This window comes from Ostrea edulis, chromosome 4, assembly GCF_947568905.1.
Source record: "Ostrea edulis chromosome 4, xbOstEdul1.1, whole genome shotgun sequence".
NCBI lineage: Eukaryota > Metazoa > Mollusca > Bivalvia > Ostreida > Ostreidae > Ostrea > Ostrea edulis.
The window spans coordinates 44,284,643-44,300,482 of record NC_079167.1 but is presented as its reverse complement, the minus strand read 5'-3'; positions in this window follow the sequence as shown (position 1 = coordinate 44,300,482).

Sequence of the window (15,840 nt, the reverse complement as noted above, 5' to 3'; positions counted from 1 at the left end):
TTTGTAATCATTATAGGCTTGTTCCCGAGGTCCAGATTTTATACTATCAGAAGATAAATCCATTTATGTTCAAGGTTTCCTGTGGCAAAAGTTTGATGCAGGAAAAATCGATTTGCGCAGACAAGATAAAAAAAAAATCGAACAATGTAACCGGATAATTTCGCAGTCATTTACAGATTGGTTTTTTTTCAGTGGTTTTCTAAATATAAGGTGTCGGGGTTCAGTTTCGTCATTGACATTACCCTCGTGAGCGGGATCCGGCTGGGCAGAAGTCGGGAAAGCCCATGCGTGGCTTGTAGTAAATAAAACCCATCGATCTCTGGCTTTCCGTCGTCAGTTGCTTTTAAATTGAACAGGTATTCAAACGGAATCACGCACCTGTGCCAGGGTCTCGGGATTTAAAGTCGTCAACTTGGAAGATTTAAAACAAGAAATCGTCCGAAGGTAAGAACGTGCGAGATCCCGCTCTCTAAACTTTAAAACTGCGAACTCTTACCCAGCTATCAACACGAAGAAAAACTGACACAGTTTTATTTGATACTAAGTGAAATTAATCCGGGTTAATCTACTTTGGTGCAGTGGATATAACCACCATATTGTTTTTAGATGCGGATTATAACCAGAAGAAAGAGAAATCTAGGTGACAGCAGCGTTTACCTCGTGCTTGTAGGGCATTAATCTGTCTCACCAAATTCTCTTTCATTGGAAACCAACGTTATACATAACGCCAGGAAGGAATTTTCGAACAAATGTTGAGAATATAATTGGAGGATATTTCCTTAAGTTTGAGCGGATTGTTCAGGAAAATGTCCGAGTCTGAGGAGGACTCTATAGGTTTGAGTATCTCTAGTGAGTCCGAATTTTCGGACTGTGACTCGCGGGATGAGAGCCCGTCCAGCGGGTATGTGGACGATGAGTCCGCGAGTGTCCGGAGTGTCTCCACCGCTAACAGTGATTCCAAGAAAAAGAAGAGAGTGACTTTTCAAAGTGGCAAAAATCTCGTGTTGATCCGTGAAATACCGGCGCGTTCTCTTCTGAGCAGGTGGACCTTGGAGTCGGACTCTGAAAGCGACTGTGAGGGGGAGGGTGTGCAGCGAGCGGAGATATCTCACAATAACTGTATTGCAAAAGGAAATTATGAAGTGAGGAAATCCACGGGACGCGTTACTGCCAAAGTGGCGGCCATCACAGGTGCTACATTACCCAAGAAATCAGAGAGCAAAAGAACGACCAAAAGACGATCGGCGAAAAAAGAAAAACGAAAAGAAACATCACTTTCTGAATCAAACAGAAACGAAGACATTTCAAAAACGATGAAGGGAAAGAGTGCGCGCTCAAAGGGAGGAAAAAAATGTGGTGTAAAAAGCTCAAAATCAAAGTCAATGGACAAAAACGAACAGAAAGATTCACAGAGTGAGGAAACTGGGTCCCGTAGTCGTTTAAAAGCTCCGTACGTGACAACCCTGACCCAGCACTGTGAACGGGCTTGTAATGAAGCTGGCAAACCCTCTGCGAAGGAATCGGACTCCGCCTCGCGGCTCATGGACTTGTTAGACAGGAACACGGACCCGATCAAAAAGATTGAAAATGTTTACATTGTGGAAGAGGAGTTTAGCCAGAGTTCTAGGGATTTTATGGACGCCATCATTCAGTCCAGTGACCGCGTGGACGTGCGTTCAATGTCGAAAACAAACAGACGTCTGTACAGCTGGTTAATGGCGAACGGGAACATCCCTAGCCCTCAGCAGGAGTCTCCTTGTATCGCCCCGATGTGGGACAGTTCGTGTGGGGCTGCTCACGGGACCTATAACAGTGTTGTCAAAGCTCCCACGTGACGTAATCACGTGATGTCACCAGACATGGGAATAACGAAAATATACGTGTATGTATATATATATATATATATATATATATATATATATATATATATATATATATATATTCCCAGATGGTATTTCTGTCCGCGCCTAGGGTACCATCTGTTCTCAGAATGACATTTATGGCGGAGATAATAAATGTTCCGGTGTCTTTCTAAGTATTTGTTCACTATCTCAGTCATCACTTTGACAAGTGGAGGACGAGATATGTAAATGTAAAGAAGATGGAACGGGTATTGATTTTTGTACAATGCAAGTTAATGTCTAATATGTCGCCAAATAAACTTAGTAGCTCAATAATAGTACTACTAATTTGATTTCTTTCATATGACCTGCATTATGAAATGTAATGAATAATTAAGTGGCGGATATAAAGTAGTTGTCCCTTTGGGATGAAAAAGCACCATCTTGGGTGACAATCTCTCTTTTGATTTGAAAAAAAAAAATCTTTCCTATCCGCAGGATTGTAGCAAGTTGTGAGAGACAATCAAGGGCCAATTTTCCCCGGAGGAAGAGTTCATGTGCTCTGTCCGCCCGTAAAATGTACTATATCTCAAGATGTCGTGTGTGATGAAATTTTATAGTATTGAAATTGTACAGAATCACAAGGGAGCCCCCGCCGCCAGTACCAATGTTGCCACTGGTGAATTTCTGAACGTCGTCTTCTCAGACCCTAATTCACTGTCGCCATAAAGCTTTGTCGCCATATTGACACATTGTTACAAAATTTGAAATCAAAGGTTTTTACAAACGAAATTGAATTTTCAATTTTGTGTTAAAATACAGCGTGTCCGATCTCTTTACTGTGGGTTTCTGAACCGTCCGGGGCACGTTTTGTATACAATTGTCAATATTTCTCTTTAACATTAACACTTTTTAGAGTACAAATCAATATTTAACACCGCGGACTTAATCTTTACATGCGTTTTGTACCGTCGTCTAACATCTGAAGACGTATTTTGGTTAAGGTTCGGGTTCACGGAGATTAACTTAATTGTTATTATGTGCAAATAACTTGTAAGTAATTGCATTAAAGTGTTTATTGAATACAGCGCCATTGTACCTACGTTGGGAGTATGAAATTGATTTTTAAAAATTTCTAAAAACTGAAAAGGTAAATGTATTCGAAACCACTGCATGGGGTAGAGATTGTGTACAAGTTTTTAAAAAAATAATAAATAAGTCGGAAGTTGCCCTCAATAAACAGTAGTTTTAACTCCGATGTGTACCGAATAATTTCATCCTCCGTGAATTGAAGCCTTTTGTGTCCAATGATATTTGTAATATTCAATTAATTTTTTAAAATATAAATATCGAAATTGAAGTCAATAAATTGAACATTACATTAACTTTGATTTCAGAAAATGTTAATGTTCATAAAATCAATTTGTTTTTAAACTTTTAGTCATTTAGTATCAATCATCTCCTCGTGTATTAAGTTCAGTTTAAAACCGACAGGATCATGAATTAGATATTGACTTTTTCAGTTACGCTACATTTCCGAACCCAGTGGAAAATTAAATGTACACATTTGATCTCTCTAGCGTGGTTTGACCGTTGTAAATTATGAAATAAAGAAAAATATTTGCTTCTTCAGAAACAAACTTCTATATCTTAAAATTGATGCACGTTCTTTGAATATACAGGGGATTCTTTGAATATATCAAACGATTACACTTTTAATGAATATCCTGTCCTTAAATTAGAACGAAATATATATATATGTTGCTTTAGGTTTGTAGAGTACAAAGCACGTGCGTCCGTGGCGGGACCGACACTTTTCGTCTCTAATGGACTATCGGAACGGCGGGGCATTCCCACTTCGCGATCTGAGTGATCTATTACATTATGTAAATGCATAAAAAAAATCAAAGAGAAATGGGCCCTTTTATACAAAGATTTCATCTCTGTAACGAATATCCTGTATTGAATTTAGATAGAAGTAAAGTGGAGTGATTTTTGCAGGAATTGATGATAAAACAAATCCTTTCTCTATGATAGACACCCCGAGTGACGCTGCAGAATAAGACAGATATTAGCTGTTTATTTCATCGTGGGTTTTTTAGTTGGTTTTCGGTCAGGTTTATTCATACATAATACCTACACCCTCCATGTTTATTTGCACTTTACGCCATCCCGCACCCAACGGTCCTTCAATTACCCGACCGGTCATATAATTACAGAACCGTCCTCTTATTATCTGAACCGTCTTTTTTAAATTGCTCACGGTCCCCTAATTACTCGAATCCGACCCACAAACGTCCCCCTTTGATTACCGAATAGATCCCCTAATATAACCCGCCCTGTAATTTTCTGCTCGGTCATTTACACACCCGAACTACCCTCTATTTCCTGAAGGGACCCGTGATTTCCCGAATAATCCCACTAATTACGCGACCCTCTATAAATTACCAGACCCGCGCCCACGGGATCGGTTCTATAATTACCCACGGGGTCCTCGATCACTTACTTCAGCGATCACTTAATTACCCACACTGTGTCCCGTATACTTTAATTACCCGATTTTCCTTCAGCATCGTCTACCCCTAGAAGAAGTGCGAAATACAATTGGAAACGGTAGTCCATTCTCTCACCGATAGTCATGGAACGACCAAATTCACTCTTTGCCGAGAGTACATCTTTATCATACCTGGACGACAGTCTGGATTTTAAAAGTCTGCGTTTTAAATTGTACACATAGTTTACGCAATGAAATCGTAATTTCGAGTCAGGAAATATAGATTTAAATTCATAATGTTGATTTGCAATTTTAATCAGGTAACTGGATGACGCTGTCGAATACTGGCAACACGAAAACAGACCAAAGCGGTGCACGATATTGACAGCAGTCTCCTTACTGTCAAATTAAATCCCAATATCCGAGTTCAGGAACTCTCCATAGGTATAGCAAAGATCTAGCTAAATTATTTCTTTTTTCTTTTTAAGGAATCTTTTTTTCTTTTATGCTTTTATATCTCTGAGGTCGGAAGTAAATCTTGTAAAAAGTAACTGATATTTTGTTCAACGAGGAAAAAGAATGTTACGGGGCAAAGAGCCAATATTTGACTGAACAGGGAGAAATATTGTAATATGATGTAAATATGACGAATGAATAGCAAGATACATTTCATTACATTACACAAATATGAATAGAGAGATACATTACATTACCAAATAACATATGACGAAATACTGCATGCTGAAGTCGAACCTATAGGACATATATTTAACTGGGACTTTGGGTATAGCAACTTTTCCTCATTGGGTTCAAAGAACCTCATTAGTAGGGAGCCAGCGAGGGATCCCTCTACCACTCCTGACAGCGTCTGCGCGGTGTGTTCTTAAACATTCTGCGCGGTGTGTTCTTAAAGTCTGCGCGGTGTGCTCTTAAACATTCTGCCCGGTGTGTTCTTAAAAATCTGCGCGGTGTGTTCTTAAAAATTCTGCACAGTGATGAGTGTGGTCTTAAAATGTCTGCGTGGTGTCTTCTTAAACAATATGCGCGGTGTGTTCTTAAAAAGTCTGCGCGGTGTGATCTTAAAAAGTCTGCGCGGTGTGATCTTAAAAAGTCTGCGCGGTGTGAGGACGATGGGTGGTCGTTGTGGAATCTCCCTTACCAAATATGTGCATAATTTTTTTTTTGAAATAGACGTAAATTAATTACTTTTATCATAAATTTTACATAATTATAAACATTGCCATAACATTGAGCCTTAGTAGTATTTCCATCCTTTAGCGGCAGGGTATCTATTAGACATCCTCGTCACACCCTGTGAGATTTTATCCTACCCCGACCCCCACCCCTTTTTCTTTCTCTAGTACAATGGTTCATGCCAAATTAAAACCTTTCAAGAACTTTTATTAAAATGTTTTCCCCCAAGATTAAATCGTCATATAAGAAACTTAGTAGTTTCAAAGGAACGTTAACATATAAACACCTCATAGAAATATCCATATTTAAAAATCCATTTCGCATCTTGTCAGCAAATAAGGCGATATTGACACAATCTTATCAAAATTGATTGATTTACAAGTGTACACAGAGGAAATGTGTAGTCTATTGATGACCTTCTCGCCATAAATCAGGTGTTTTATGACGAATTCTCTCGTATCCCGAGAATTCGCGCCTCTGAATGGACTGGAATTCGGGGGTTCGTGTTGACACAGTCTCCCGCGGACTTTTGTATAGATATATAGGTATACATCTATCTGTATGTCTTGCAGTAGGTATTGTGTTGCATTGTGGACGTCCACGCCCGCTCTATCAATGTTTAACATTGTCTATACACAATTTGTACTGCGAAAGATTAGGAACCTTCTGTACAACCCTTACAAATATGTACGTTTGAATTTTCAACTTTTAGATGTATATTTAATTGAAGCTAATCTTCACCTATCTTATACGATATAGCATGATATGGGACAGGTTACGCTTTATAAACCTATCATTTTATTATCATATATTACAAGGATGGTGGTGGGGGGGGGGGGGGGGGAGCAACCCCTCCCCCATTTCTATAATCACTGTATGAGATATAGGACATTCTACAGGAAACCGTTAAAACTGCTCATCACGTGATTTCTTGTGACTGCTATTTCTGTTAGCGTCAAATCTTCTTCAAACGTTGTGTTCTCCAGTAGTAAAGGCGAATTGTTGCAAAATATTCCTCAATAACACCCTGAATATGAAATCGACATTCAGAAAAAAGTACGTAAATCTAATTTGAAAAGAAAACGGTTTTTATATATTTCGAAACCACCGCATGGGGTAATTACCACACGTTTAAAAAAAATTAAAAAAATTAGTGCAAACCCATATATATATATGTATAATTATATCGATTTAAAGGAGGATGTATACCAAATTATATCTCCACGGAAAATTAAATTCTGTCAAATTTTCTATATCTGTTTTATATCTTTAAATTTTTAAATCGCATACCTGGTTTGAATTGATAGAAAGTACAGTACACCTTTCAGTTCAATTATCTGTAGACATCTGTCCCACTTTATACAGAGAGAGAGAGAAAGAGAGAGAGACAGAGAGAGAGAGACAGAGAGAGGGAGAGAGAGACACACACACAGACAGAGAGAGACAGAGACAGAGAGAGAGAGACAGAGAGAGAGACAGAGAGAGAGAGAGAAGGAGAGACAGAGAGAGGGAGAGACAGAGAGAGAGAGACACACACAGACAGAGAGAGACAGAGAGAGAGAGACAGAGAGAGAGAGAGAGACAGGGAAGAGAGAGAGAGGGAGAGAGAGAGAGATTCTTTCAAGTTCATCAATCGCTCAAACCACATTATATATGGTACATGAGGTACATTAGATAAACATACATTTGAGTACGAATAAGGTCAGAGTATACATAAATATACATGTAGTGAAAAAAGTATTCACAAAATATGTTAAGAAGACCGACTAACTCATAGATTTTTTAGATAAACATGCAGAATTTTGTAGTGATTTAACCTTACTGGTTGACAGAATTTCATGAAATTCAATAACATTAAGTCTGCATTCTAATACATAATGGAATTCGGCTGCAATTTTTGATTCGTTACACAAAACACAGAATATTCCATTGCATCTAATCCATCTGCCAGTCTCTACTGGAAGGCGGTTATATTTGTGGTCTGCCAATCTCTACTGGAAGGCGATTATTTGTGATGCGATAGAGTTCTAATCATTAAGGCAATTTCAAAGTAAATAAAAGAAAAAATAAACAGCGTCTCTTTATCATTTTTTTTTTTTTTAGAAATCACTTACCACAAAGCCAAAATTAATTTTTACTATTCTTAAACAAACTTTGCATGAGCATCTGTGTTTCTGTTAGTGTGAAAAGGTCAAAATCATTACAAGGGAAAATCTCAAAAGTCCATGCGTACTTGACTTGCAGGTATGCTACTTTGAACAAAATCTAAATAAGGTAAACTTAATGCTAAAGGTTAAGGTCACTGGTTGGGGAATTCCAAATGCCCTTGTACCTACGATACTATTGTAATGATTCCGGATATTTGAGGTACGACCATGCAGAGTTCTCAATTAGTCACTTTACATCATGTGATCTCATTTGTATATAAATACCGAGACTCTGCAGTCGTCAGTGCCATTCTGATAGAAGACCCAGCCAAGTAGAGAGGACGAGAGTATGGGTACTAATTAAGTATTCATGGTAAACAATTCCTCGCCTGTTCTTACAGTTAGAGAGTGAATTTGGAAGGCCATCAGAAGTCTGGCCTGCCACGAAGAGGTTGACCTCCAGTAAAGAGGCTAGCCATAGTTCGTTTTTGGTGTCGTCCGCATTGGCTGAACAGACCGTCGTCCAGGCCGCTATACTCATTGTCCGTCCTGAATAAGGCATCCTACAGTGAGTGTAGCGGTTGAAGGGCTACCACATATACTGTCCGTCCTGAATAAGGCTTCCTACAGTATATGGGGTAATCCGAGGGCGACTGGGCTCTAGATCTACATTTTGTTAAGTTAGCACTACCAGTTATCGTTGCTTGCCTCTGATTGATGTAGTGATTCTCTGATGATAATTAACCTAGATAAGGTTAGGACATATTTGTATATTTTGGCAGTCCACTAAAATCATACCAATTAGTTTAAATTAGTTATTGTTGAATACCCCAAACCCTGGAATTGACCAGGTACGATCCCAGAAGTTAATGTAAATACGTTACAGAATTTGGTGGCAGCGGCGGGATTTGGGGTAAAATTCTATCATTAAAGTTTACATTTGTTTTTGGTTTATTTTAGTCGAGTTTGTTTAATTTTTGTGAATTACTGATATGTCTGAGAGCGATGTGAATGCTGAGATGACTGCCTTAGAGCAGGAGCTAAGTAGGCTTCAGGCTAGTATAAATAAAAGTCGGACAAGGCCAGCCGGCAGAGATTCGGGATTATCTGAAAGTAGGCGGACTACCATAGATGACCAAGGTTACAAGCGGGAGGGCGCAAGACCTAAAACTGTTAGGACGACCACCCTACCTTAGACGTATACTAGGCCTGACAATCTTACTGATTTAAGTAGGGCAGATGATGGCGAGCCAGATAGATTTTCTATTACGAGCACACCATACCATGCGAATACATCCAGGCATGATTTTCCAGTGATGAATGAGACTAACATTACAACTCGCCGCCCTGAGAATACTGCACAGAATGACAAACCCAAGATCACCATAGTGAAACCAGATAAATTTGACGGAAGTTCGTCATGGGCCGATTTTAAGTCTCACTTTGATATATGTGCAGAATTGAATAAATGGGCTCTGTCAGAGAAGGGGATGTATTTGGCCGTTGCTCTGCGAGGTCAAGCACAGAGTGTTCTTGGAAATCTGCCAGCAGTAGACAGATGTAAATACATACCTGTACTTCTAAGTAAGGCTCTAGAGGAGAGATTTTGCCCTCAAACCAAACAGAATTCTGCTGACTTTTTGGTTCTGCCTAGTGGTACATAATTGAATATATAGTTGTTGGAAGAAAAAAAAAAAGAGAAAGGAATTCTTTGTAAATAGCTTTGAAATTGATCGTTCTGTCGTTTATTAAACCTTTGTCTAAAATAGAAGAATTGTTAAGTTTCCAAGTTGTACATGCAGGACGCACGTCATCGGAGGCATGGGTAGTGTAATGATTCCGGATATTTGAGGTACGACCATGCAGAGTTCTCAATTAGTCACTTTATATCACGTGATCTCATTTGTATATAAATACCGAGACTCTGCAGTCGTCAGTGTCATTCTGATAGAAGACCTAGCCAAGTAGAGAGGACGAGAGTATGGGTACTAATAAAGTATTCATGGCAAACAATTCCTCGCCTGTTCTTACAGTTAGAGAGTGAATTTGGAAGGCCATCAGAAGTCTGGCCTGCCACGAAGAGGTTGACCTCCAGTAAAGAGGCTAGCCATAGTTCGTTTTTGGTGTCGTCCGCATTGGCTGAACAGACCGTCGTCCAGGCCGCTATACTCATTGTCCGTCCTGAATAAGGCATCCTACAGTGAGTGTAGTGGTTGAAGGGCTACCACATATATTGTCCGTCCTGAATAAGGCGTCCTACAGTATATGGGGTAATCCGAGGGCGACTGGGCTCTAGATCTACCTTTTGTTAAGTTAGCACTACCAGTTGTCGTTGCTTGCTTCTGATTGATGTAGTGATTCTCTGTTTGATGATAATTAACCTAGATAAGGTTAGGGCATATTTGTATATTTTGGCAGTCCACTAAAATCATACCAATTAGTTTAAATTAGTTATTGTTGAATACCCCAAACCCTGGAATTGACCAGGTACGATCCCAGAAGTTAATGTAAAAACGTTACACTATCTTCAATAGCAGGGGCGGATCCAGGAATTGTGGTTACGGGGGGCGCCACTTTATGAGGTAGGGGGTCTGGAAGCCCCCGGAAGCTCCTGGATTTTACAGGTTTTATAGAGCTTGAAATATGTCTCCTATTTAGTCATTTGTACTATTTTCTATCATGTTTATGAGGTGAAATTAATAAAAATGACGCAAATTTTAAGGGGATTTGGAAAAAATTAACTTCACCCAATAAAGTCATTCAAGAAATCAAAAGATTTTATTATTTATTTCTCCGGGAGTGGAAGAAATTTTTGCTTTTCTTATCGTTAAGTACATTTTTCTAAACAAGATACCGCGATTTACCTTAAATTTGAAAATTTTAGAGGGGGAGCGCGCCGGCTGCGCCCCCATTAAATCCGCCACTGAATACGACGCTTACAATAGCATTACGTGTTACGGGATCATCCATTCTTGCACCCACAGAGTTAATTATTACGGTTATAAGTTGAAATCCAAGGTCATATAGGAGGGAAATCCAGTGATTTCTTGTGTACGAGATTTGGAGTTGTATTTTGAATCTAAAAGTTAGAAATATAGGAAGAAAAAAGAAACAAGTTGAAATTATATTCTTTTCACCTAGAATTCATAAATCCATGTAGTTCTTCACTATCGTTTTCTAGAATTCATAAAAAAGTGTAGTTCTTCAATATCCAAGAAATCACAACACAGGGATGTCAGACACGGAGTGAATAAAGTCCGATCTGGGCCCGTCATTGACATTAATTGTGATTAATTGAAAAATTTCCACCACACTCAACAATTTTTCAGTTATCTGGTGGCGCCCAGTTTTTTTATTGGTGGAAGAGAAAACCCAGATACAATGTACCTGGGAAGAGACCACCGACCTTCCGAAAGTAAACTGGAAAACTTTCTCACTTACCGGCGCGAGCGGGATTCGAACCCGCGCCGACAGAGGCGAGAGGCCGTGTGATTTTGAGCGCGATGCTGACAGTTGAACGGACATGGTCACGATTTAAGCTGAAAAATTTCAAATTCTATTTTCCCATTTTTATCGTTTACAATGCTTAACTAAAATATTTCTAATGGTCAACCAACATTTGAATATCAGTTGTTGAGTTATACGTGAGATACAACACTGGCAATTCTTTGTTATGTAAACAAGGCTCGTGCCATGTTTTTGTTTACATTTGACTGTTTAATAGAAAATAGCGTGTTTAAAACAAAATGAGATGTGCCAAACACTAGAAACTATTTAATTGTGTTAAGAATACACTTATAAATTGAAAAAATCTACTTTAAACGAAACTTTTACTAGTATATTTAACCGATGTCAACTAAAACATGGCACGATCCTTGTTTACATAACAAGGACTTGTGACATCTGTATCTCCCATGCACCTTGGGATGTTGCATGTACTTTGACAACTGACATTCAAATTTTGATCATTAGTAATACCTTAGTCAAGCATTCTAAAGATTAAAAATCAAAAAATAAAATTTTTAAATTTTCAGCTCAAATTTTGTCCATGTCCCTTTTAAAATTTAAGGTCACATATAGGGATTTTTGGAGTATTTTTTAATCTGCTTTTTATTGATACACTATAACATTGATATGGATTTCCATTGTATTTTATGCTAAATTTGATTGTCAAAGGTCAAACAAAGCAGTCAAGAGGAAATTGGAATTTGTTCATGATATTTAAGCCCCTCCCCTCCCCCTCCCTCGGATTTGATGATACTTGCAATAGTGTATGTGGAACTGCATGCGATTGGGGTTCCTACATGTACCTGATCACGACCTTTAGTCACTGTTGTGGTGGAGAAAGGTCCATGACGTAACGAACTGTCCCACTTCGCCTTGTTTGTTAGAGCATTGATAATCAATACCTACAACGTATAAAAGACTAATAGCATTCAGCTTAATTAGCTCAATATTGGTACAAATGATTGAAGAAGAAAACTCGGTCTTGGCAGTCGTATTCAAAGATAAATTGTTTTTGAAAATACGATCATTTGCGTTATTTGATTGTAGAGAAACAAGTTTTTGTTTGCATATTCGCTATAAAGTGTATACAAACATCACACAATACATTGTAATTGAAATTAACCGTATTTCATTAACTACAGACCCAACTAAGAACGTACAAACGTGAGCATGTCCAAATGACTCATGTGACATTGTTTCTCTAAGTACTGTCATCTTTGTGAGAAGCACCTTTTCTCGTGGGCGCACTCATACACAGTGTACGATACACGTGTAATATTTACTATGTAGATTTAAATATACATTATATATATACATGTATATGATACACATGTATGATTTGCTATTTATATGATACACGTGTATGAATTACCATGTAGATTTTAATGCGATTACTTTTAAAAGTTAAACTTGGACCTCTATCCGGAAAATTTGAATGATTTTTAAGTGGACCTGAAAGAACTTTCGGATCAATAAATTTCTGTCTGACTGGTTCATGCTGTTCTTACATTTTTAAAAGCCATCCGTCCTTTGTTACTGTATTCGGTAGACTTCATGGTAAGGGGGGTGAAACTCAACCCAAAGTAATATAAAATAATAGAAAAGCGAAAATAACGAACAGTGACCAATTTCATAACTCCTATAAGGAATACAAAATAGAGAGTTGAACAAACTCGGACCCCTGGACACACCAGTGGTGGGATCAGGTGCCTAGGAGGAGTAAGCATTCCTTGTCGACAGGTAACACCCGCCATGAACCCTTTGTCTTGTTAAGGTAAATGGAGTAATCCGTAATCAAAATCAGTGTGCCAAGAACGGCCTAAAAAGCGGTATGAAACACGTCAGACATCATTTGACCCAATGATAGGTTGTATTGGCAGATTAAACCGTTATAACGACCATATTTGAGAAATGTTGACTTCAAACGCCTGTAACATCAACTTGTTTGCCAGTAGCCTGTCTCGATTTAAAAACTGATGATACGCAGAACAAATAAACATTGTACGAAATCCTATTCGGATCAAACTATGGGAAAAAAATAAATAGAAAGGCGTCATAACACGAAAAAAAGCGTAATAACGCAAAGTGAAAAGGCATTATAACACGAAAAAAGGCGTAATAACGCAAAGTAAAACGGTATTATAACACGAAAAAAGGCGTAATAACGCAAAGTAAAAAGATATTATAACACGAAAAAAGGCGTAATAACGCAAAGTAAAACGGCATTATAACACGAAAAAAGGCGTAATAACGCAAAGTAAAAAGGTATCATAACACGAAAAAAGGCGGTGATAACGCAAAGTAAAAAGATATTATAACACGAAAAAAGGCGTAATAACGCAAAGTGAAAACAACGCATTATAACACGAAAAAAGGCATTATTACGCCTTTTTAAAAGGGTTATTATGCTTGAATTATATATACACCTCGGTATAATATTTTAGTCACTTTCTTTGTTTAAAGAATTCAAACTGAACACTATACATTCAACTTTGCCTTATAAATGCATATTTTTATAGTTCAACTTTGCCTTATAAATGCATATTTTTATAGTTCAACTTTGCCTTATAAATGCATATTTTTATAGCTCAACTTTGCCTTATAAATGCAAAGTTTCCAATTCCATTACATGTTGGAGGGAGGTTAAAAACGTGGTTTAATCTAATTCTTGTTTCCAGTACAATCTTCGATTATTATTATCCACCCGTTTTAAATTTATGGTGGAAAATTACACACATACAACCCCCTCTTCCCCAAGGTTTGTCTCACAATGTCTTTGGACAGAAGCAACACCCTACATGTACACCAGTGTAAAAATAGAAAATTCAAAGGTGGAAATATGATTTCCTTTTTAAAATCTTATAGATCTACATCATATTTTATTAAAAGATGCATCAGATATTCATTCCGAGATAAGATTTGCATATATATGTATATATCTGTCGAAAAGATTTTTTATCCTAAGGATTGGATCTTTCATTCTTTATCTGGAAAATATATGTACATGTATATAGGTATTTATTAATTCACCAATCAAGGGTCCTCAGGGGGCATATACAAATTAACAATTAAGCATTATAACTACATGATACAATTTACACATGTGTACCATAAACACATGCTAAGGGTTTCTACATTGACATAGGTATTGAATTATCATCACAATACTGATTGGAAATGTACTGTACAATAAGTGTGCTATATGGGAAGTAAAGTAAGACAATATTATAAAATGTTGTCACAAACACAGAGAGTACCAAGGGACGGTGCCTGAGCCAAGTCTATCAGACTGGCAGTCTTGTACCCTAAGTGTTTAAGACAGCTTATCTATAGTATACACAAAAATAAATACATGATACCACAATATGTACACATGCATACCATATACAGATGTTATATATTCAAGACAGCTTACTTGAGTATTGTATACAATTAAATAGAACTACACAATACAATATGTACAATACATTTAGACTGAAATTGCTACTATTAAAAACTCATTTTTAAGAATTGAATTGTTACAGATTTGTCAAGTTTATAATTTATTAACATAAATAATTACGCAGATGTCAAGTTTTTCTCCATTCCTCTTTGAAATTGTTTTTATGTGCGTATACTCACAGACACTTATATCGCGGGAGGGGGGGGGGGGCTAGGCTAATTACTATATATAAGAGTATTCTTATATATAGTAATCAGGCCCCCAAGCGATATAAGTGCCTGTGAGTATACCATGTTACATGCATGCACTGAGTAGTAAACCTTTTCTTCATCCATCTTCTGGGCAGCTGAATCATTTATTGTCCATAGTAAAGATTTGAAGCTGTCTTCCCCCATGTCCAACGAAAGAGAGAAAAGGTCAATGGAATGATTTGTCTATTTATACATAAACATGACTTTCAAATCGCATAATAACGCAAGAAAGGTATAATAACGCGGGGAAAAAAAGCGTTATTACAACGCTTTTTTCCAACGCGTTATTATACCTTTCTTGCGTTATAACGCCTTTACACTTTGCGTTGTGCCTTTTATTCGCGTTATTACGCCTTTTTTCGCGTTTTAACGCCTTTCTATTTATTTTTCCCCATAGCTTGATCCTAATAGGCTTTCGTTACATTGTACTAGATCAAGATGGTACGCTTATATATACAATTTTTCTTTTATAAAAGATGAGATTAAGATTGATAAATCTATCATTACATTTATAAGTTCAGCCCATAATGAGATGTTTCTTTACCCATTGCATGCTTTTCTTATTTAGTTTTCGCCGAGTCTCTGTTGTTGATTTTTTTCAAGTCTGAGTTCTCTCAACAATGGGGTAGGGTCGGTCTGCTTCTGAATGCTGATAAGTAAATAAAGCAATCAATATATAAAAGAAATTCTGCTTGTTGGTCACAGACTGCAAACAGAATCTTAAGCGAGATTGTGATGAGAGCAACATGATTATTTGAGCTGCAGAGGGAGTGTCTCGGAAGTGTGCCCTCGGGTCCACCTCGTCTATCGACTCAAGTTATGAATGACCAGACTGTCCGTCTATACATACTCTTGTCGATTTCTTTAACAATAGAAACTTTAAGTATAAAAAAAACTAGACAGATTGTACGAATTTATTTTCATTAATGACCTCTGTCATTGGTAGCCTTACATTAAGACTCGG